Below are 23,870 nucleotides of genomic sequence, written 5' to 3'. Positions count from 1 at the left end.
AATAATCCAAGCTGCCAGGGATAGACTTTTGTGTGCTAAACCTAACTTATAGGAGCCATTGTTCTTTAGAAGTTTCTGAAGTTGTTCAATTCAATTATTTTCAGATTTAATATGATGTATAAACTTATATCTTAGACTGTATCATGATTGTATAAACTCACATCTTAGAAATTCACATTAGCAACAAAAAACAAATATTCCTCAGTGGCTGGGAAAAGCTTAAATCACATGATAAAGTCTAAAATCTAGGATATACAATTTGGATATAAAACTGTGGAAGTGGTCTTCATAACACTTTTACATCAAAAATACTAAAAATGTTAATGGATAATATTGTGGTTTAGCAATATGAGTCACTTTTTTCTTCTTCCAACTTTTCTATTTTTTCTGAAGTTTAAATAATAAGCATATATTTACCTAAATATAAATAATGAATATGAACATATATGAAATAGAAAGCTTGTGTTTCTTTAAATAAACATCTATTGTGATTCTGAATAAAAGATTAAGAAAGTAGAGATAATTTTTATAGGAACAAGAAGGGTTTGGAGTGAGTTTTGGGTTTTCCTATTGATCAGAGTAAACTTGAGAAAATGACATTTCTTTCTTCTTTATAATTGTAAATTTAGTATAATAATGTTAGTAGATACAAAAGAAAGAAAAAATCTTAGAGTATATTAAGAAATCATTAAGAATGATATTACAATTTCGAATTGGGTGAAATGATAATAGCCAAAACAAATTAAATTATAGCTGATATTAATTGAGCCTTACCGTGTTCCTGGTAATATTTCAGGTACCTTACAATAACTAGCATATTGATTGATATATAATGATAATAGAAGAGAAGAAATTAAGGTAATAAATTAAGATAATAAGGATCATGTTTTAGGAGCCCAACTAGAAGGCTTGCAAGAATTCACCATTATTTCAAACTCATTATTTGTAAAACTCAGTCTTTTCTCTCAAACCTGCTTTCTTTTATATTCACACTCTTTCAATAGTGACTTCATTCTTTTCCTCTCTTTTTCTCACCCACAGCTTAGAGTTACTTTTGACCTCTCTCTTTTGTTTCCCTTTTAGCATCTAATTCATTTAATCAGTCTACTGGTTTGTTTTACCTTTGCAAATTACAATTAAAATTTAAAGAGCAATGCAGATGCTGTTCTCAAAGACTGTCTTAAATCTGAGAGAGGAAGGAGAAAAAAGGAACAATGTAATTTTTGGAGAGGACAGCATTATATGTACCTCTTCTAAACAATTCTACGTAAGGAAGATTGTATATTTTATTTAACTTTTTTAAAAAGAAGAAATAAATCTGTGCTCATATAGATTATGATTTAAGTTGTCCAAGGTCACATAGCTCCTAAGTCATAGATGTAAGAGTCACTCCAGGGTATATGTAATTCCTACAGAATAATGTAGACTCACCAATATTCTAGACTGTGAAATTATTGACTGTATAATGTACAATTAGTTTCACTGATTTGTCTTAAAGTACTAATTCAATAATGTCACAATCCATTATAAAAATAAAATTATCTTTTATAGTTATAAATGGTTATGAAAATGATTGATCTGTGTTAGACTAAGATTACCAGATAAAATACAAGACACTGGTTAAATCTGAATTTCATATAAGTAAGGCATAATTTTTTGGAATAGTATGTCCCATGTAATATTTGGGACATAATTGTACTAAAAAATTACTGATTGTCTATCTGAAACTCATTTAAAGTATGTCTCAAGTATTGCATGCTTATACTAAAAAATTACTTGTTTGTCTGAAATATGCATTTAATTGGGTGTCCTATGCTTTTATTTGCTAAATTTGGCAACCTTGTGCTAGGCACAAATATCCAATCTTGTAGATGTGGCTTCCAGTAGGGGGCAGAATATAATAATCATCATTGTGTCATTATCATCATCATCATATGCTATATCCATGAAATGCCGGTGTATTTTATTTAATCCTCACCCAACCATATGAGGTAGTTACCATTGACAGCTCTTTGACTGATGAGGAAAGTGAGACAAAAATCATAATCTTTAAAAAAAATTAGAACCATTGATTTAAAAATTATTCCATGTTTAATTTGATAAATATTACATCATATTTGGATATTCATGGGCCAGAGGTATGGTTCCCATACCTGAGAAAAATTCATTAAAGTCCACATTTGAAATATCATTCACATATTGTCAAAAGTATTGGTAGTTTATGAAACAGAATTTGGTCCAGAGAGAAAATTAGTAAGGAAACACTGGACTTCAATTGCACTTTGGACCAAATGGACCTAACAGACATACAAACCTTGCCATCCAACAGCAGCAGAATACATACTTTAGTCTAGTACACAAAGAATATTCTCCAGAACTGGCCACATGTTAGGCCACAAAACAGGCCTTAAAAAAACTGAAAAGATTAATATCTAGTATAATTTTAGATCACAATGATATGAAATTGGAAATCAATAACACAAGCTTAAAAATTCACCAATATGGGGAGATTAAACAACCTGTCCATTGAACAACCAATGCATCAAGAAGATATGAAAAGGAAAATTTAAACATATCTGAGACAAATGATAGTGGAAACAATATTTCCAAACCTAAGGAGATGTACCAAAAGCAGCTCTAAGAGGAAAGTTTATAGCAATAAATGGTGACATCCAAAAAGGAGAAAATTTTCTAATAAACAACTTAATCATGTACCTCAAGGACCTAGGAAAGAACAAACTGAACCTAAAAGTATCAGAAAAGAAAAATTATGAAAACCAGAGCAGAATCAAACAGGTGCCAGAAAAAATCTGAGTTGTTTGTTTAAAGAAAATTGACAAACCAAATAAAAAAGTAATAAATGAAGGTGAAGAAATTAAAACAGACACCTCAGAGATAAAAAGGATCATAAGGGACTATTATGACCAAGTATATGCCAACAAATTGGATAACCTAAAAGTAAATGAATAAATTCCTAGAGAAACACAAGCTACCAAGACTGAGTCAAGAAAAATTAGAAAGCCTAAACAGAACAATAATAAATGAAGACAAAATCCTCCTGACAAAGAGATGCCCAGGACCAGATGGCATCAAGGTGAACTCTAGACCAGACCTTCCAAAAATAATTAATAGAAATACTTTTCAAACTCTTCCCAAAAAATAGAGATAGAGGAAATACTTTCACACACATTTTATGAGGCCAACATTATCTTGATACCTAATCCAGACAAAGACATCATAAGGGAAAAAAACAACCCCCCCCAAAAAAATTATAGGCTAATATCTCTGAAAAATATTTACACAAAAATACTCAATAAAATATTAGCAAACCAAATTCAAAAACACATCAAAAAGATTTTATATCATGACCAAGTGAGATTTATCCCTGACATAAAGACTAGTTTAACATATGCAAATGAATGTGATATATCACACTAAGAGAATGAAAGATTTTTTTAAAAAAAGATCATCTCAGTCAATGCTGAAAAACATTCCACAAAGTTCAACATTTTTTCTTGATAAAAACTCTTAGCAGTTTAGGTATAAAAGAAAAGTTCCTCAACATAATGAAGCCTATTTGTGAAAAATCTACAGCTAACATTATAATCAATTGGAAAAATCTGAAAGCTTTTCCACTAAGATGTAGTACAATGTAAGGATGCCCACTCTCATCATTTCTATTCCAGATAGCACTGGAAGGACTAGCAAGAGCACACAACAAGATAAAAAAAAGCATCCAAACTGGAAAGAAAGAAGTAAAATTATCTCTATTTGCCAATGACGTGATTCTGTATGGAAAATATCTCAAAGATGCCACATACAAAAAAACTATTACAACTAATAAATGAATTTTGTAAACTTGTAGGACACTATATCAATACATATTAAAATTAACAGCATTTTTCTACACAAATCATGACCTAACTGAAAAACAAAACAAATCCCATTTATGATAGCATTCAAAAAAAAAAAAAAGACTTGGGGATAAATTTAACCAAGGCAATGAAATATTTGTACACTAAAGGCTACAAAACACTGATGAAAGAAACTGAAGAAGACATAAATAAATGGAAATATAGTTCCCATATTTATGTATTAAAATAATCAATATTGTTAAAATGTTCATACTACCCAAAGCAATCTACAGATTCAATGGAATCCCTATAAAAATCTCAATAGCATTCTTCATAGAAATGGAAAAAATCAATTCTAAAATTTGCACGGAAACATAAATGAGCTTGAATAGTTATAACAATTCTGAGAAATAAAAACAAAGTTGGAGGCATCATACTCATTGATTTAAAGTTCTATTACAAAGCTGTAGTAGTCAAAACAGTACGATATTATCATAACAGTAAACATATATACCAGGAGAACACAATAGAGAGCCCAGAAATAAATCTAAACATATACATTCAACTGCTTTTATTTTCTTCTGAGACAGAGTTTTGTTCTTTCACCCAGGCTAGAATGCAGTGGCAAGATCTCAGCTCACTGCAACCACCAGCCCCGGGGTTCAAGCGATTCTCCTGCCTCAGCCTCCCAAGGAGCTGGGATTACAGGCACCCGCCACCACGCCCGACCAGTTTTTCTATTTTTAATGGAGATGGGATTTCACCATGTTGGCCGTGCTGGTCTCAAACTCCTGACCTCAGGTGATCCACCCACCTCAGCCTACCAAAGTGCTAGGATTACAGGCGTGAGCCACCACAGCTGGCCCATTTAACTAATTTTTAATAAAGGCACTGAGAGGACACAATGGAGAAAGGATAGTCTCTCTAACAAACTGCACTGAAAAAAAAGTGAATTGCCACATGCAAAAGAATGAAATTGAACCCTTGTCTCAAACCATACACAAAAATAAACTCAAAATGGATGAGAGACCTAAATGTAAAACCAGAAATTATAAAACTTGTAGAAGAGAACATAAGGAGAAAGCTCCTGAACATTGACTTTGGCAATGATTTTTTGGATATCACACCAAAATCTCAGCCACAAAAGCAAAATAAATTATATAAATGCTGGTCATCAAATTATAAAGCTTCCATATAGCACAGGAAACAATCAACAAAATGAAATGGTAGCTTCTAGATTGGGAAAAAATATTTGCAAATCATACATTTAATAAAAAATTAATATCCAATATTTATAAAGAATTCATACAATTAGTAGAAAAATAAATGACCCCATTAAAAATGGGCAAAATATATTAATAGACACTTCTCCAAAGAAGACATAAAAAATGTTAACAGGTATATGAAAAGGTGTTTAACATCATTAATCATCAGAGAAATGCAAATCCAAACCACTATCAGGTATCATTTCACACTTGTTAGTTGGCTATTACTAAAAAGTTGAAAGATAGCAAGCGTTGGTGAGGGCGTAGAGAAAAGGGGCAACAGACACCTCAGAAATAGAAAGGATCATAAGGGACTATTATGAAAAGGGAACCCTAGTACACTGTTGATAGGAATGCAGATTGGTACAGCCATTTTGGAAAACAGTATGTAGGTTTCTAAAGAAATTAAAATAGCACTGCCATATGACTCAGTAATCCTTCTGAGTATATACCCAAAGGAGATGAAATCATCACTTCAGAAAGATGTTTGCACTCTTACATTAATTGCAACAGTATTCACAATAGCCAAGATATGGAAATAAACTTAGTGTCTGTTGATGGAGCAATGAATAAATAAACTGCTGAATTTATATACAATGGAATATTATTCAGTCCTAAAAATAACAAGATCTTGGTGTTTGCCACAAGGTAGATGAGGCTGGAGGATACTATGCTAAGCTAGACACAGAAAGAAAAATATTACATGATTTTGCTTATATGTGAAATCTAAAACCAAAACAAAAATTCAAATATATGGAGGTATATTTGGTACAGACACAACACAAATTAGTAGGAGAAACGTATACAAACTTTAATAGTAATTTTTGCATGCACATGGAAACCTTCACAAGAAAAATGAAGACCCAAAGAAGAGTCAGTGCTGAACACTTGTACACTAGTTTGGACAAAGAGTAATACATTGTGAAAACCTAACAAGACAAGGGGCCTCGGGTGAGGGCAGCCAATTGTGGAAAAGTGATGAGGAAGGTAAGGGTGAGTTTAACAAGGTTTGTTTAAACCAATTTCTCCCAACCTCATCTCTCCATCCCTGATAAGAATGCCTTTCTTCCTCCTGGTACAGGGAGGGCACCTTTCATATGGGAGTTTGATCTCTTGCTTTCACAAAGAAAAGAGAAGTTCAGAGTGCCTCTCTTGCATTTACTATTTTTCAAGTGCCTTTAACTCAAAATAGTTAATATGCCAACGTGTCTTATTTTGGGGAAGCATATTTCGATCCCCTATGTTAGTGAAGGATGGGCTTGGAAAATTTGTCTCATTCTTTGAGAAGAGTAAAAGTGGCATTTGGGAAACATTAGCCTTGGATAAATCAGTGGGTCTGTAGTTAGATATGAATTTGGTGCCAGTCATGATTAACTAGGTAAAATACTAGTCCTCATAATTTCACATTATAAAAATGCTCATGATTTCAAATTAGTGGGATCTTTGGAATGCTGAGTAACGATGATAGGGAAGATAATCGTTACTTAAGAGCAACTTCTGACAGAAGTTAAGATCCTGGGCTCTGGGGTTCAAAGCCATTGAGTTAACATCCTGCCTTCTTTTCTTATCAGCATTTGGCAAATTGCTTAAATGGTCTGTCTAAACCTCAGTTTTCTGCTATCAAAGTGAGAATAATAGTATAAACTTGCAGATGTGATGTTAAAAAAAGAAGGATGTCCTCAGTAGAAATACTGTAAAACATTTCTGGAAGAAAGAACATGAGAAAACAAAACAGCTCTGAAAAATAAAATACATGAGAGAATCTGTTTTCCATAAGAACATATTCAGAAAATCATCATCAAACTTGGAGTGAAAAACTTCCACTCCACAAGACCTGGAGGGAAGAGCCGGCAATCACCAGGTTGGTAGGTAGAGGAGTGCAGTCAGACCCCGGTTCTCCAGTGCATGCCTCCCCCACTCCAGCCCCACATACAGACCTGCAGGGACAGCTGGGGCTGACCTCACACCAAAAACCCAGAGCTGCACTCAAAGCAAGGGGCCTGCTTGCCTAGAGAGAGCTCCTACAGTAAATGTGAGGAACAGCAAGAAAAGCAGAGCACAATGAGTGAATATAAAAGCGGTGGGTGGACGAACAGAAACAAAAACAAGGGCAGTATCCCTGTGATAGAGAGCAGCACACTCATGTCCCCCAATCTCTCCACAGTGGAAGCTGGCCAGAAGCCCGCCTACCATTCATATTCACCTCTTCCAAAGACGTTATCTAAACATGATACATCCAGCAGTGGAAGTACAAGCCAAATAGTTATGTAGATGAGAGGAGCATGTCATGGCGGTTGGGGGGGGCAATCCACAGCTTTTGAGTTGCTGATTTCTACTTTGAGAGCATCCTCACGTTGTAACCCATGGTCACTCAGTATGTACTAGAAGTCCTTTCTCCAGCCCTCCTGACAGCCAGGAGGCTAAAACCTGACCCAGTTCCTGTCAAATATGTGCACGGGCATGAGACATGGATGCAGAAGAAAGGCAAGGATGCACTCTGCTTGACAGGGACAGGGGAGAAACAAATGGCTTTTTTTTTTTTCTTCATAAAGTAGTTTTATTTAGATTTCAAACAAACCAAAGCAGGGAGAAGAGTCGGCCACGGTGAATCCGTCCACTCTGTGCTGGACGTGGCTCCAGGCCCTGGAGCTGACAGGTGGGACCGGGCCTCTCTGACCGCTACACCTGGGCCTCCCAGGCCGGCAGTGTCAGGGAACGGCCCCCCGCCCACGTTCCCAGCAGCGCCCCCGTGGCTCCTCCGGGGTGCGGCCAGTCCGGAAGCTGGGGAGCCCTGGCAGAAGTCGGGCTCAGCTCCCCTCCCGAGAGGACAGGTGGGCCGGCCGATCCCACCCTGGACCCCTGTCCACTGAGCCCCAAGTGACGTGAGTGGCGGTGGGGCAGCCCCTCTTCTCTGAAGCACGTGAAAACCCAGAACAGACACGGGGAAGGAGAAAAAGAGCCAAAACGAAACAACCAGAAGAGACGGGGACCAGCACAAAACCTCCGTGAGGTAGGCTGTCGTCTAAGGAGCCACGGGTCCGGCTCTAGTGAGGTAAACTGCGAGTTTATTCTGGTGGTGTCAGGACTCCTCCACGCCAGAGTCATCCTCATCGTCCCCAAAGCAGCTGTCGGCCTCGTCCTCCACCTCGCCGTCCTCGTAGTAGTCGTCGTAGAAGAGGTCCGAGCCCTCGTCGGGCGCCGGCGCCTTGGTCTTCACGCAGTACTCGGCCAGCGTGGTGGGCACCTTCACGCCGTCAGGCTCTGCGTCCACCTTGGTCCCCAGGACCTGCTTCCGGATGACGTCTGTGTACTCCCGATCCATCCCCTGGCTCTCTTTCCACTTCCTCTACATCACGGAGGCGTCCACGTTGGCGGGCAAGAAGGTGTTGGGCTCGTTCAGGAGGGAGATCACGCTCAGGAGGATGGTCCTGACGTTCTGCGTGGGGTTCCACCTCTCTGAGGGCAGCTCCCCGCTCTGGGGGTCGTCCACCGGTGGGTGGAGGATGGAGATACACACGTCCCCTGTCTCGTAGATGTTAGGGTGCCACATCTTGGTCAGGAATCGAAAGGCCGGTGGAGAGTATGGGTAGTCGATGGGGAACTTGAGGCGCGCCTTGAAGTAGCCGCCCTCGTAGTAGGTGTTGGGGGGCCCGAAGATGGCCACCTCCCAGTTGTATAGGTAGCCCTCGTCCACCAGTGTCACGCGGAAGCCGTCGACCGGCTCTTCCTGCAGCCCCTTGAGCTCCAGCAGCAGCGCCTTCTGCGAGCTGGGCACTAACGGCCGAGCCATGGCAGCGGCGGAGGGGCCCGGGGTCGGCACGGTCCGGGGCCGCGCGACCACCGCGAGTTCGCGAGACGGGCCAGGCCGCGCACCGTCCGATGGGGAGCCACCAGGGCCGCCGCCTGCCTCCTCCTCTGCGCCGCTGCCGCCCGGGGACCCCGAGCGCTCCACCAGCTCTGGCACCGCCGCCCCACCGGCTCTTGCCTTGGCCAGGCCCAACAAATGGCTTTTAGAGACCTCAGAGGCGGATGTTCCAGCAGCAGTGGCAGCAGTGACCAAAGAGGTAGGGATTATTTGCAAGTGGGCCAGCAGAGTGTTTGAGAATTGTTCCTACCTGTATCTCTCAGCGGATTTTCAGGCCCTCCTAGGGGTGATACGCACTAATTTGATTTTTTAAGTAAATTCATTTGCTGATTAAAGCAAAAATTATATTTTGTTTCTTGCATCAATGAACACCCCCCAGCCCCGCCCCAGAGTACAATAACAGACTTTGAAGGAACTGGGAACTAGAGCTTGGTTGTCTGGCATAGAGTGGGACTCCTAAAGTCTGTAACATGAAGTGGCAAATTGGTGTCACTGCAATTACAGACCCCTACGAAAGGCATGCGGAATGGCAGGAATGGGGGTTGTGCTGGCTATGTCTAACAGTGTAGGAAATAAATCAGCAAGTTAAAATTTCAAAATCTCAACTCAATGCATGCTAAAAGAAGTGAGGTATCTCTGTAATCATTTGGTAGTATCTCCTATCTCTAAAGAGAATAATCAATATATCAGAGTCAGACTATTGGTTGGGGAAGAATGGGTATTGAAAGATTAGATGGGAACATTGGAGAAGATTCAAATGAATCAGAATAATCAAAAGTTCTGAGCCCAACCAAACCTCCCTTATCAGGTGAAGCAGCCTCTTCTCCAGTCTGATAAAACTGCCCTCGACTTTACTGAAAACTCTGTGGCCACCTGGCAGGAGAAAGCAACTCTTCAAGAAGAAGCAGTTTCTCCTAATGTTATATCCAGTCACACCTCATGGGTCTCGGGTTCTTGTATGCCCCATGGAGTCCACTGCAGAGTCAGACCTGGAAAACGGCTGGTGCAATGGCAGAAAGGCAACATTTTCCTAAGATATTATCAATCTTTACTATCAACAATCTGGGAAATATATGTCGGATTTTTTTAAGCTGTACATCCTCCCCAGACTAGGAAAATAGAAACCTGGCATTTTGCTGGGCTGGGCTTAGCATGGACACCCTCGCCAGAGGTTCTGCGCTCCATCCAGCTGCTCAGGCAGTGGGGACTGCCCCTGCATGCCCAGTCTGTGGCCTGTGGCTGCATCTGAGACCCAGTGGAGGCCTATATCAAATGAAGTTGAGACTCCATATATGCCTTGGTGTAATATAAAGGAAGGATTCAGAGAGTGGAGAAATGTGGAATATCGGAGTGAACTAGGCACGTGTGACTCTATCACCAACTCCTTCGCAATGTCCTTAAGAGTACCCTGTACTAAAACAGTGAAGAAAACACTGATGTTGAAGTGAGTAGTGGACAATGATGGGAATTCTTCATATGTAAGGGATGAAAGTGAGCGTGAAGACCTTGGCATGGATTAGTTGAGGAAGACTTGAGCAATTTTTAACACAGATTTTGAGGCTCGCCTTTCTTTAGCCCATTCTTTTTTTTTTTTTTCTCCAATATTCCAGTCTCTTGTCGACATGACCCTTTATATTCTGAAGTTGGAAACCAATAAAGAACATAGCTTTTGGGCATCCTGTTCTGTCTGGCTTGAAGAGTGTCAGAGGCAAAAAGTTGCAAACTGGCAAATCTCACCTGATGCAATCCTCTGCCAAGAGGTGCCTCACTTTTAGTTTTTGCCCATTTTTTGGTTGCCCCTCTAAGTTCCCTCAAATAGTTGTTTTTTAAAAAAATATTTTATGCAGACTTTTGCAATTGTTATATACAGGAAAGTTAGTTGGATTAAGAAAAAAAGAGAGGAGACTTAAATAAATAAAATCAGAGGGAAAAAGGAGACGTAACAATTGATACCATGCAGAAATGTTAGGAATTATTAGAGCCTACTATGAGCAACTATATGCCAATAAATTGGAAAATCTGAAAGAAATGAATAAATTCCTAGACACATACAACCTACCATTATTAAACCAGGAAGAAATCCAAAACTTAGACCAGTAATAAGTAACAAGATCAAAGCTGTAATAAAATGTCTTCCAGCAAAGAAAAGTCTCGAACCCGATGGCTTCACTGCTGAATTTTACCAGACATTTAAAGAATAACTAATATCAATCCTCTTTATTCTGAAAAATAGAGGTGGGCAGAATACTTCCAAACTCATTCTAGGAGGACAGTATTACCCTGATAACAAAACCAGACAAAGACACATCAAAAAAAAAAAAAAGAAAAGTAATGTTTATGCTTGATAAACCTTGATGCAAAAATTTTTAACAAAATACTAGCAAAGTGAATTAAACCAAACATTGAAAAGATTATTAATCATATTTAAGTGAAATTTATCCCACGGATACAAGGATGGTTCAACATATGCAAATCAGTGTGATATATCGTATCAACAGAATGAAGGACAAAAACCACGTGATCATTTCAATTGATGCTGAAAAAGCATTTGATAAAATTCAACATCTCTTCATGATAAAAAGTCTCAAAAACTTGAGTATAAAAGAAACATACCTCAACACAAAAAAGCCACATATGACAGATTCACAGCTAGTATCATACTGAATGGGGAAAAACTGAAAGCCTTTCCTCAAGATCTGGAACACAACAAAGATGCCAACTTTTATACCTGTTATTTGACAAAGTATTGGACAGCCTAGCTAGAACAATCAGATAAGAGGAAGGAATAAGGGCATCGAAACTAGAACAAAAAAGCGAAATTATCCTTGTTTGCAGATATAATCTTATATATGGAGAAACCTAAAGACTCCACCAAAAAACTATCAGAACTGATAAACAAATTATCAGTAAAGTTGCAGAACACAAAATCAACATACAAAAATTAGTTGCATTTCTACATGCTAACAGTGAACACTCTGAAAAAGAAATCAAGAAAGTCATCCCATTTACAATAACTACAAATAAAATAAAATATCTCAAAATTAACTTAACCAAAGAAGTGAAAGATCTGTATAATAAAAACTATAAAACATTGAAGAAAAATATTGAAGAGGACACAAAATATGGAAGCATATTCCATGTTCTTGGAATGTAAGAATGAATATTGTTAAAATGTACATATTTTGGCAAGCAATCTACAGACTCAATGAAATCCCTGTCAAAGTACCAATGACATTTTTCACAAAAATAGAAAAAAATTCTAAAATTTACATGGAACCACAAAAGACCCAGAGTACCCAAAGCAATCCTTAGTGAAAACTGGAAATATCACAATACCTGATGTCAAATTATAATACAGAACTATAGTAATCAAAACAGGATGGTACTGGCATTAGAACAGACACATAGACTAATGGAACAGAGTAGAGAATGCAGAAACAAATTTATACACCTACAGCAAGCTCATTTTTAACAAAAGTGCTGAGAACATACATTGGGGAAAGAACAGCCTCTTCAATAAATGGTGCTGGGAAAACTGGATATTCATATGCAGAAGAATGAAACTAGACCTCTCTATCTCTTACCATATGTGAAAATAAAATCAAAATTGATTAAAAATGTGAACCTCAATCTATGAAACTACTAAATGAAAACATTGAGGAAACTCTCTGGGACACTGGATTGTTAAAGATTTCTTGAATAATATTCCACGAACAAAGATTTTTTAGCAATATTTCACAAACATAAGCAACCAAAGCAAAAATGAACAAACAGTATCACATCACGTTTAAAAGCTTCTTCACAGCAAAGGAAACAATCAACAAACAGACAGTGGGAGAAAATATTAGCAAACTACCCATCTGACAAAGGAACAATAACCAGAATATATAAAGAGCTCAAACAATGCAATAGAGACAAATCTAATAATCCAATTTAAAAATGTGCAAAAGATCTAAATAGACATTTCTCAAAAGAAGACATAGAAACAGCAAACAGGTATATGAAAAGGTGCTCAACATCATTGACCATTAGAGAAATGCCAATCAAAACTATATTGAGATATCATCTCAACCCAGTTAAAATGGATTTTATACCAAAGATAGGCAATAATGAATGCTGGCAAGGATGTGGAGAAAAGGAGCCCTCATACACTGTTGTTGGAAATGTAAATTAATACAATTACTCTGAAGGACAGTTTAGAGGTTCCTCAAAAAAGTAAAAATAGAACTTCCATAATAGGATCCAGCAATCCCATTGCCAGATATACACTCAGATGAAAGGAAATCAGTATACCAAAGATATATCTGCACTCCCGTATTTATTGTAACACTATTCATCGTAGCCAAGATTTGGAAGCAACCTAAGTGTCCATCAGCACATGAATGAATAAAAAATGTGATACATTAACACAATGGAATACTATTCAGCCATTAAAAGAATGTGATTCAGTTGTCTGCAGCAACATGGATGGAACCGGAGATCATTATGTTAAGTGAAATAAGCCAGGCACAGAAAGATACATTTCACATGTTCTCACTTGGGAACTGAAAATTAAAATTATTGAACTCATGGAGATAGAGAGTAAAATGGTCATTACCAGATACTGGGAAGAGTAGTAGGGTGGAGGAAATGGGGATGGTTAATGGGTACAAAAACATAGAATGAATAATATCTAGTATTTGATAGCACAACAGAGAGACTGTAGTCAATAATAATTTATTGTACATTTAAAAAATAACTAAAAGTATATAATTGGATTGTTTGTAGTACAAATGAAGGATAAACGCTTGAAGGAATGGATGTCTCATTTACCTTTATATGATTATTACACTTTGTATGCCTGAATCAGCATATCTCATGCACCCCATAAATTTATACACTTGCTATATCCCCACAAAAATAAAAAATAAATAATTCTTTTTTCTTTCCAGTTTCCATTTTGGGTGGTGTCTCTTGCGGTATCTTGTACTTCACTAATCTTCTTTGATGTCTAATCTGCTGTTAACACTGTTCAGCGTATTTCGTGTTCTTTTCTAGATGCTCTATTTGCATTTTTAATATCTTCCATGTCTGTACTTAACACCATAAGTACTCCTTTTACCTTTTTGAATAAATGGATTATATATTCTTAATAGCTTTATTGAAATATAATTTTATACCATGCAATTTAACCATTTAAAGTGTACAAGTCAATGGTTATTAGTAAATTCAAAAATATGTGAAGCCATCATCATAGTCAATTTTAAAGCATTTTCTTTACCTAAAGAAGAACTTATGTGTCCTTCAGGGACCACCACACTATTCGCCTGACAGCCTTTACTCAGCTCTAAACAACCCATACTACCCTTTCTGTTTCTATAGATTTCCCTATTTTGGATATTCATATGAATGGTATCATAGATACAAATGATAGATAGTATTTTGTAACATTTTTCACTTAGCGTAATGGTTTCAAGGTTGATCTGTTTCGAAATACGCATCAAAACCTCATTTCTTTTTATGGCTGAATGCTATTCCATCATATAGATATAACACAGTTTGTTGCTACATTCATCCATTGATTGACATTGGGTTGTGTCCATATTTTGGCTGTTATGAATAATACTGCTATGAATATTTGTGTATGTGTTTTCATGTAGAAATATGTTTTCATTTCTTCTGGGTATATGGAGATGGTCTTTGACTTACAATGGTTCAAGTTATAATTTTTAACTTTATGATAGGTTTATCAGGACATAACTTTGTTGAAACCAAAGGAACTCCTTATGACTTACGATGGGGTTATGGATTTTACTGAATGAGTATTTTGTTTGTACCATCAGGGACCATCTGCTGTATTGCAAACATTAAATGCATTTTTAACTTTGGATGCATTTATTGAGATGCAACCTCATCATAAGTTGAGGATCATCTGTGCCTAAGAGCAGAATTTCTGTCATCTGATAACTCTGCGTCTAGTTGTTTGAGAAACTGCAAGACTGTTTCCCAGCGTGAATGGACTATTTTCCATTACCACCAGCGTTATTGAGGGCTCCCATTTCTTGACATCCTCATCTTTTTAAATTGTTATCTGATTTTTTTATTCTAGCCATCATAGTGAGTATGACATGCTATCTAATTTTGGTTTGATGTGTGTTTTCGTGATAACTACTGATGTTGAGCAAATAATTTTATGTGCTTATTGGCCATTTATATATCTTATTTAAGGAAACATCAATTCAAATTGGCCCGATTTTCACTTTTTTTTTACTATTGAGTTATAAGGGTTCTTCACATATTCTGTGTCTAAACCCCTTATGAGTATGGCTTATGACCTTTTTATTTTCTTGATGGTGTTTTTTAGCACAAAAGTTTTTAATTATTTTGAAGTTCAATTTATCAAGTTTTCTCTTTTTATGCTTTGCTTTTGATGTCTCATCCAATAATTCTTTGCCAAATACAAGGTCATGAAGATTTTATTCCTATGTTTTCTTTCAAGAATGTTATAGTTTTGTTCTTACATCTAGGTCTTTGATCCATTTTGGGTTAATTTTTGTATATAATATAATCCAGATGATACGGTCTGGATGTGTGTCTTTTCCAAATCTCGTGTTGAAATGTAATCTCCCATGTTGGAAGTGGGCCTAGTGAAAGGTATTTGGGTCCTGGCGGTGGACCCTCTTGAATGGCTTTGGGCCCCTGCAGTAATGAATGAGTTCTCACTCTGAGTTCATGTGAAATCTGGTTGTTTAAAAGAGTATGGCACATCCCTTCTCTCTCTCTCACTCCCTCTTTTTATCTTTCTCACTGTGTGACACACCAGCTCCCCCTTTGCCTTTCACCATGACTGTAAGCTTCCTGAGGGCCTCAACAGAAGCAGATGCATGCACCATGCTTCTTGCTCAGCTTGCAGAACACAGAGCCAACATCCACCGCTTTTCTTTATAAATTACCTAGTCTCGGATATTTATTTACAGTAATGCAAAAATAGACTAACACAGAAAATTGGTACTGAGGAGAGAGATATTGCTGTAAAGATACTTCTGTCGTAAGTGAAAATGTGGAAACAAAAATGTGGCTTTTGAACTGGGTAATGAGCAGAGGTTGGGAGAGTTTGAGGGCTTAGAAAAAGACAGAAAGATGAGAGAAGGTTTAGAATTTCTTAGAGATTGGTTAACACTTTTCCCATTTAGAAAAAAAGTGCAGCGTGCTGCCAGGGTTCTTTTTTTTTTTATTATTATTATTATACTTTAGGTTTTAGGGTACATGGCAGGTTTGTACATATGTATCCATGTGCCATGTTGTTTTGCTGCACCCATTAACTCATCATTTAGCATTAGGTATATCTCCTAATGCTGTTCCTCTCCCCTCCCCCCACCCCACAACAGTCCCTGGAGTGTGATGTTCCCCTTCCTGTGTCCATGAGTTCTCATTGTTCAATTCCCACCTATGAGTGAGAATATGCAGTGTTTGGTTTTTTGTCCTTGCGATGGTTTACTGAGAATGATATTTTCCAGTTTCATCCATGTCCCTACAAAGGACATGAACTCATCATTTTTTATGGCTGCATAGTATTCCATGGTGTATATGTGCCACATTTTCTTTAACTTTACATAAACACTCTGAGGCTGAAGCAAATCTGACTGATTTTCAATGTGAAAATAAAATACAAAAACTGTTCTTGAAGTTATTTCTAAACAGAACTAACCCCAAAATCATCAGAATCATCTCTTTTGGAAACATGAAATTCATCACATAAATCTTTGGCAAACACTTATTTGAGAACAATGTTGACATCAGGTGTAGAAATGCTACATTTTCTAGGATTTGACATTTTCAGCCATTGAGAATCACTATATTTTGTAAATGGAAATACCACTACTAAAAACAGAATGCTACAATAGAATAAAAATGAGGTATTTTGTTTCCAAAGTCAATATTCTAGCGTGATGTGGAAATAGTAATAAAAGGGAAATTTTTGCGGCAAAGTTATCTTGGGGTTAATGTTGCAGCCACAAGCGCCGCCAGTGAGTATTCTCGGGCAAATGGGAAAAGAGTTAAATGGTTGTAACCAAAATGCTGATAAAATATGGACAATGAAGGCCAGAATAATGTGATGTCAGATAGAAATGAGGAACTTACTAAGAACTAGAGCAAAGCTCCCCCGTGTTGTGCCCTAGCAAAGAACTTGTCTGCATTGTGTTCATGCGCTACAATCTGTGGAAGTTTGAACTTATGAGTGATGACCTAGGGTATCAGGAAGGAGAATTTCTAAGCAGCAAAGTGTTCAAGACGTGACCTGGCTACTTTGAACAGACTGCACTTAGATGTGGGAACAAAGATATTACTTAAAGTTGGAACTTATATTTAAAAGGGAAGTAGAGTGTAGAAGATTAAAAATTGGAAGCCTGGCTCCGTGGTGGAGAAAGAATCCAAGCAGGCTGAGGAGCAACCACTTGCTAGAGAGATTTTCATGACTAAAAGGGAGCCAAGTGCTAATATCCAAGACAATAGGAAAAAGGTCTTGAAGGCATTTCCAAAGTCTTTGAGACAGCCCTTCCCATCCAGGCTCAGGGGCCTAGGAGAAAAGAACCGTTTCAGGGGGCTAGGTCCAGGGTGCTTCTGCCTTGCACAGCCTCAGGATGCTGCTTCCTGTACCCAGGCCACTCTGACTCCAGTCTCAGCTCAAAGAGTGCCAGGTACAGCCCAGGCTGCTGCTTTGGAGCACACCAGCCACTGTAAGCCTTCACAACTTCCATGTGGTGTTCCGCCTGCAGGCACACAGAATGCAAGGGTGAAGGAAGGTTGGCAGCTTCCACCTAGATTTCAGAGAATGTAACAGAAAGCCTGGGTCTGAGCAGAAGCCTGCCACAGGGGAAGAGCCCCCACAGAGAGCCTCTACTAGGGCAGTGCCAAGAGGGAAGGTGAGGTTGGGGCCCTCATAGAGAGTCTCCACCAGGGCATTTCCGAGTGGATCTGCGGGAAGGGGCCACCACACTCCAGACCCCAGAATGATAGAACCACTGGCAGCTTGCACCCTCAGAGTGGAAAAGCTGCAGTCACTTAACTCCAGCCTGCGAGAGCAGCCATAGGGCCTGTACCCTGCAAAGCCACAAGGGTGAAGCTGCCCAAGGCATTGGAAGCACACCCCTGGCACCAGTGTGCCCAGGAAATGGGACATGGATTCAAGGATTATGTTGGAGTTTAAGGTTTAATGTCCACTCTGCTGAGTTTCAGACTCGTGTGAGGCCTGAAGCCCCTTTCTTTTGGCCAGTTTCATCCTTTTGGAATGGGAATGCATACCCAATGCTTGTACCACCACAGCGTTTCGGAAGTAAATATCATGGCTTTTATTTTAGAGACTTATAGGTAAGTAGAACATGCCTTGGGTCTCAGAGGAGACTTTGGTCTTCTTAAATTGAGTTGATGTTGAAATGAGTTAAGATTTGGGGGGACTACTGGGAAGCATGATTGTTTTGCAATGTGAGAAGGACCTGAGATTTGTAGGGTCAGGGGCAGAATGATGTAGTTTGGATGTGTGCCCCCCTCCAAATCTCATGTTGAAATGTGATTCCTAATGTTGGAGGTAGGGCCTGGTAGGAGGTATTTGGGTCATGGGGGCAGATTCCTCATGAATGGGTTGGTGTCCTCCTGGTAAGAAGTGAGCTCTCACTCTGAGTGAATGCAAAATCTGGTTGTTCAAAAAAGTATGGCACTCACTCTCTCTCACTCCCTCTCCCTTCCTCTGTCTTGCCATGTGACACCAGCTCCCCTCTCATCTTCTGCCGTGATTGTAAGCTACCAGAAGCAGATGCCAGCATCACACTTCCTATACATCCTGCAGAAACTTGGGCCCTAATAAACCACTCTTATTTATAAATTACCCAGCCTCAGGTATTTCTTCCCAGCAACGCAATAATGGACTAGCACAGCAGGAGTCCACCTTCGTTCTTCTACGCATGGTGGTCCACTTGGCCCAGCACCATTAGTTAAAAAGACTTTTTCCCACATTGAATGGTCTTGGAATCCTTGTTGAAAATAAGTTGACCATAGAAGCCTGGTTTTAGTTCGGGACTCTCACTTTGATTAGACTGATCTATATATGTCTATTGTTGTGCCAAGACAGCCCTGTCTTGCTCACTATTTCTTTGTAGTAACTTTTGACACTGGGAAAAGTGAGTCTTTTTATAATTCTTCTTTTTCAGGTTTTGTGCTATTTGGAGTGCCTTGCAATTTTGTATAAATTTTACAATAAGCTTACCAATGAATACAAAGAAATCAGCTGGAAATCTGCTAGGGAATGCATTGAATCTGTACATCAGTTTAGGGAATGCTTTCATTTTAACAATATTAAATTAACAATATTAAATATGGGTATTTTGACCCATAAACAGATATTTTTATCCATTTATTTATGCTTTCTGTAATTTCTTTCAGCAATGTTTTATAGTTTTCAGAGTATAAGATTTTCAGTTATTTTGCTAAATATATTCCTAAGTTATAAAATTCATTTGCAAGCTGCTGTGAATGGAATTTTATTTTATTTTTATTTGTGGATTGTTTATTGCAAGTGTCTACATATATAAATGATTTTGTACATTGATCTTGTATCCTAACAACCTTGCTGTACTCACTTATATGGTCTAATAATGTTTTAATGAATTCCTTAGGATTTTCTATGTATAAGATCAAGTCATCTATGAAGAGATATAGCTTTACTTCTTTTCATAGTGGATGAATTTATTTCTTTTTCTTGTCTAATTGCCCTGGCTAGAGCTTCCAGTACAGGGTATAGAGTAAAGTGGAGTGATAAGAGTAAAAATTCTTGTCTTATTTTTTATCTTAGTGGGAAGGCATCTAGTTTTTCATCATTCAGTGTGATGCTAGCCGTGCCGATTACATTTTTAATCTCTCTTTGTACTGAATCTGTGCTCATTATACGTCAGCTTTGAATGATCGATTTTTCTTCTCATTATGGGTGGTATATTTTTGTTTCTTTTAATGTCTCATAATTTTTGTTTGGATATCAGACACTGTGAAATTTACCTTCTTTCAGTATTGGATACTTTCCTAATATATTCTTAACCTTCATTCTGAGACACAGTTGAAAATAATATAATTCATTGGATCTTTATTTTCTGCTCTATTAGCTGATACTAATATACTTAGTCTAGAGCTATTTTTCCTCATTACCAGGGCAAGATCTGTTTGAGTACATTATCCAATACCCAGTAAAATATACAGTTTTCTAATATGGTTAGTGAGAATAGGCATTATGTCCACTCCTTTTTGTGCTTTGGTGCTTATTTTTGATGGTTTCCTTGGCCTTGTGTAATTTTACGATACACATGCATTTAAATGGTAAGCAACTGAATATACAAGGGGCTCTTTCTGAAGTTCTCTGAAGTTTTGTCTGTGCAGCTTTCTCCTTTCCAGTATTCTGTCCAGAAAACACCAGCTGTCTTCACATTTCCAGTCTCCAGGTCAGTGTCTCTAATTGTGGGAGGCTGCTGATCATCACCCATATCCCCATTACTGCATTCCCTGCTGGTCACTCCCACCAGGCAGCAAGTCACTCCCACCAGGCAGCAGGTCACTCCCACCAGGCAGCAGGTCACTCCCACCAGGCAGCAGGTCACTCCCACCTGGCAGCAAGCTAGGACAAGCACAGGGCTCATATAGTGTGTTTCTCATCTCTCATCCACTGTTCTTCATTGCCTAATGCCCAATGTTGTGAAAAAATGTTGTTTTTTATATTTTGTGTACTTTGTCAATTGATTCAGGCAGGAGGATAAATCTGGAATCTTTTTTGCTCCATCTTGGCCAGAAATAGATGTTTTTTATGCACATTAAAATTTGAGAATCATGATTATGTGAATCTGAGGCCACACAGCTTTGGTTTGAGTCCTGAATCTGCCACTTAATGATACTCTTAGGCAAGTTATTTAACTAATTAGTACCTCAGCTTTTGCATCTGTAAAATAAAATAATACCTATCTCAGGAGTTTGTTGAGTTTTGGGTGAGAAGATATCAGTGAAAAAGAGCTATTAGAATATTCTGTGTCATTCTCTGTGGTTAAAATCTTAACAAGAATTAATGCATACCTTAGACATCAATAGGCCACATTGCCTATCCCTACACAATATGCAATCATCCTACACAATACGCAACTGGGAACAAAGCTCTCCTGGCTGTAGAATGTTGCTATAAAATAATGAGCAATATTAGATAACTTTATGTATAAATACTTACATAATTATATTAACAGCTTTTAATTATAGAATTAGGCAATGAAACTGAGTATTTCATAATTTTAATTGTTTTGTGTTCAATCTGTGTCAGTAATACAAAAAAACTCTATTGAGTTATGATTTTCAAGTGGGAACTGCATAAATGTGAGCCCTAAGAATTGCTTTGAATTCATTGAATTTCTTCAAAACAAAGTCATAATTAAATGAAAATATATTTATTTCTAATTATGCAAAGATATAAAGCATAGTAAAGATTTTCTGTCAATGCCCACTTTTAAAAAATACATTATTATTTATTGAGATTTTTAAGGTTAAATTTTTTTTACTCATAAACTTGTAAAATCATCAGATTAGGGGCCAGAAAAAAGCTACCTGATTTGCCATTTCTTATCTATTTTGGTAAAACTTTTGAATTCATAGTGAGTTATTTCAATTCAAAAGTAATCCTGCATTTCACTAGATTTAGTCAATAGTACTGTATAACTCTTATTTTTTGCTTTCTCAGATGAAAAATTGGAATGTTAATAGTGACAGACACTAGGAGCATGTGCTAGTGACTTATAAACCGCTGCATATATCAAACAATAAAATGTTATAAAAATGAGATTGTCAGGTTTTATTTTCTGTGAAGCATATATTGTCCTACTCCCATCCTCAGGAGTTAACAAAACAGTTGCATTAGCAAACAAATGCTCTTTTAATTGTGAAAGCAAGTCTTCTATTGAATAATGATTTCTTAGCCATGTTTCAACAAACAATGGCCTCATGCCTGCTGGGCAAAGTTTCTGGGGAAGGTTTCTGGCTACTATTCCCAATCCTAATGTATTATCGTAGAAGAAGAAATGCAGTTTTTACATTTGTCTCTAAGTGAGATATTACCTATTTTCCCACAAAAGCAGTGTTCTTTTAATTTTGTTCTTTGCATCCATATGCTATACTATTATAAATATTTTCATGTTATTTGGTCAAACGCATAAAGTCAGGAACATTTCTTTTTCACCACTTATTCAGAATATGTATCTGATGAGATATTTCTGTTTCTTATAAGCTGGGAAACAGCATGACAGGGCTTGCTGTGAAATGATAAGTGAGTTGCCACCAGCCTGTGTGTGCAAAATGATGTCTCTGGTCCCCTATAGGAGTTGCTTAGTGGAGCAGATGAAAATATGGTCAAATGCAGGAAGCTGCTGGATCCTGGAGATGAAAATGCAGTCTGCTGTGTGACCTGTGGGCCCACATTAGAGTATCTGCTAGTTGGTTTTTCAGTGTGGGCTTCAGAATGTTTGTGGTGGGAATTCAGGGGAAGGAGTGAGCAAAAAAGTGGGTTTTGTGCTGTGTGTTCAATCACTGTAATAATTTACAAGAAACTTGATCCATTTCTGCCTTTAAAACACATTGTTTGCAGTTTATTTGCATAGCGAAAGATGTTTGTTAAATGAGTGGATGGTATGTGTGGCTGTTGATAGGGATTACCTGACGATTCGTAATCTAACAATGTAATGACTATTTCAGCAGCCAGAGCAGTGCCTCCCCAGTCACTTCCTGAGCTGTCAGCCATCCCTGTAACAGTATCACTGATTGAACTGCCTTTTTTTCTCAGTTAGGCTAAACTTGAATCTAGAAATGAAAAAAGTTGCCATGACACAGATATAAAATTTAAAACAAAAGCAAAAAAATTGTGAGTAATAAACTCTTTAAGACCCTCCAGCACAGGCAAATAGATAAACTTGGTGCAGGAACTTAGCTGCCTTCTAAATTCATGTATTTTTCTTCTACATAATAGGCAACTAGAGAGATGTCCGTTTAACCCATGTTAAGCTTCAACCCCACTGATGAAGCCTCCCTTCCTGCTTCCTTTTAAAAATATTACTACATGAAGTATCCTTCACGTGCTGTGAATTTAGCACTGTTAACTCAGTGGGAAAGTTTGTAGCCAAAATGAAACAGGGCAGGAAAAATGATCTGTACATTAGATCCTGAAGGGATCCAAGTTTAATCCCAGGCTCCTAATAAAACCTATAATAGAAAAACTGAGCTATACCATAAATTTCTTGTAGAATTCATCATCCAAATAAGATTTTTTTGCTGCTTTTGCTTCATTCCTGTGCTGAATGTTTTGGTTCAGAGAGAGATTGTGTCTACTGTAATAGATTTATAGCATAGTAATATGAATTGATACTCCAGTGATGCCTATCTTTGATTTTTGGATTTATGTGTTAGCTCCAACTTTTTAAAGTAATTTTTTTTCTCCTATGAGACATATGATCATTGCTAAACTATGTGAGAGATCTAGAGACACCAATGATCTTCATAATGAACAGCAAGGGGCCTCAAATGCCAGGTGAAATAGTCTTTCTTTTTGTGAAGAAGTTACAGCTACAGGCCAGAGCCAAATCTTTGGTTTTCCATCATAGATCACGTATGCTGAGATAGAGGGCATAATGAATCTGTTTCTAATAACCAAAGGAGTAAAGAGTCTGTTTTTAATAAGCATAGTTTTATAATTAAGCAAGAACCAAAAAAAAATGCCAACTGAAATTATAATTATGACAAAACGTCCTTTTAAGAGAAGATGTATTGAATCATTTACAGCCAAGCTTTGGACACATTAAAGTTTTAAAACTGTCCAAATTCTGCCACAGAGATTTGAACTCC

General features: G+C 37.8%; 1 long non-coding RNA gene and 1 pseudogene across 2 annotated transcripts in view; one reads left to right on the top strand and one right to left on the bottom strand.

Moving 5' to 3' along the window:
• Positions 1-8,198: 8,198 nt before the first annotated feature.
• On the bottom strand, positions 8,199-8,924 carry LOC100606243 (annotated as a pseudogene). The gene has a single exon (XR_004031103.1). The product of XR_004031103.1 is annotated as a ubiquitin-conjugating enzyme E2 R1 pseudogene (transcript).
• Positions 8,925-15,778: 6,854 nt separating this feature from the next.
• Positions 15,779-23,870, top strand: part of LOC115836101 — a 469,594-nt gene continuing 461,502 nt past the window's right edge. Inside the window, exon 1 of the long non-coding RNA XR_004031104.1 lies at positions 15,779-16,011. This is a non-coding gene — a long non-coding RNA (uncharacterized LOC115836101). The remainder of the gene's footprint in view (positions 16,012-23,870) is intronic.

The sequence above is a fragment of the Nomascus leucogenys genome, chromosome 7b (assembly GCF_006542625.1).
Source record: "Nomascus leucogenys isolate Asia chromosome 7b, Asia_NLE_v1, whole genome shotgun sequence".
Classification (NCBI taxonomy): domain Eukaryota; kingdom Metazoa; phylum Chordata; class Mammalia; order Primates; family Hylobatidae; genus Nomascus; species Nomascus leucogenys.
The sequence above is the reverse complement of the archived record's forward strand: the minus strand, read 5'-3'. Positions and strand labels throughout refer to the sequence as shown.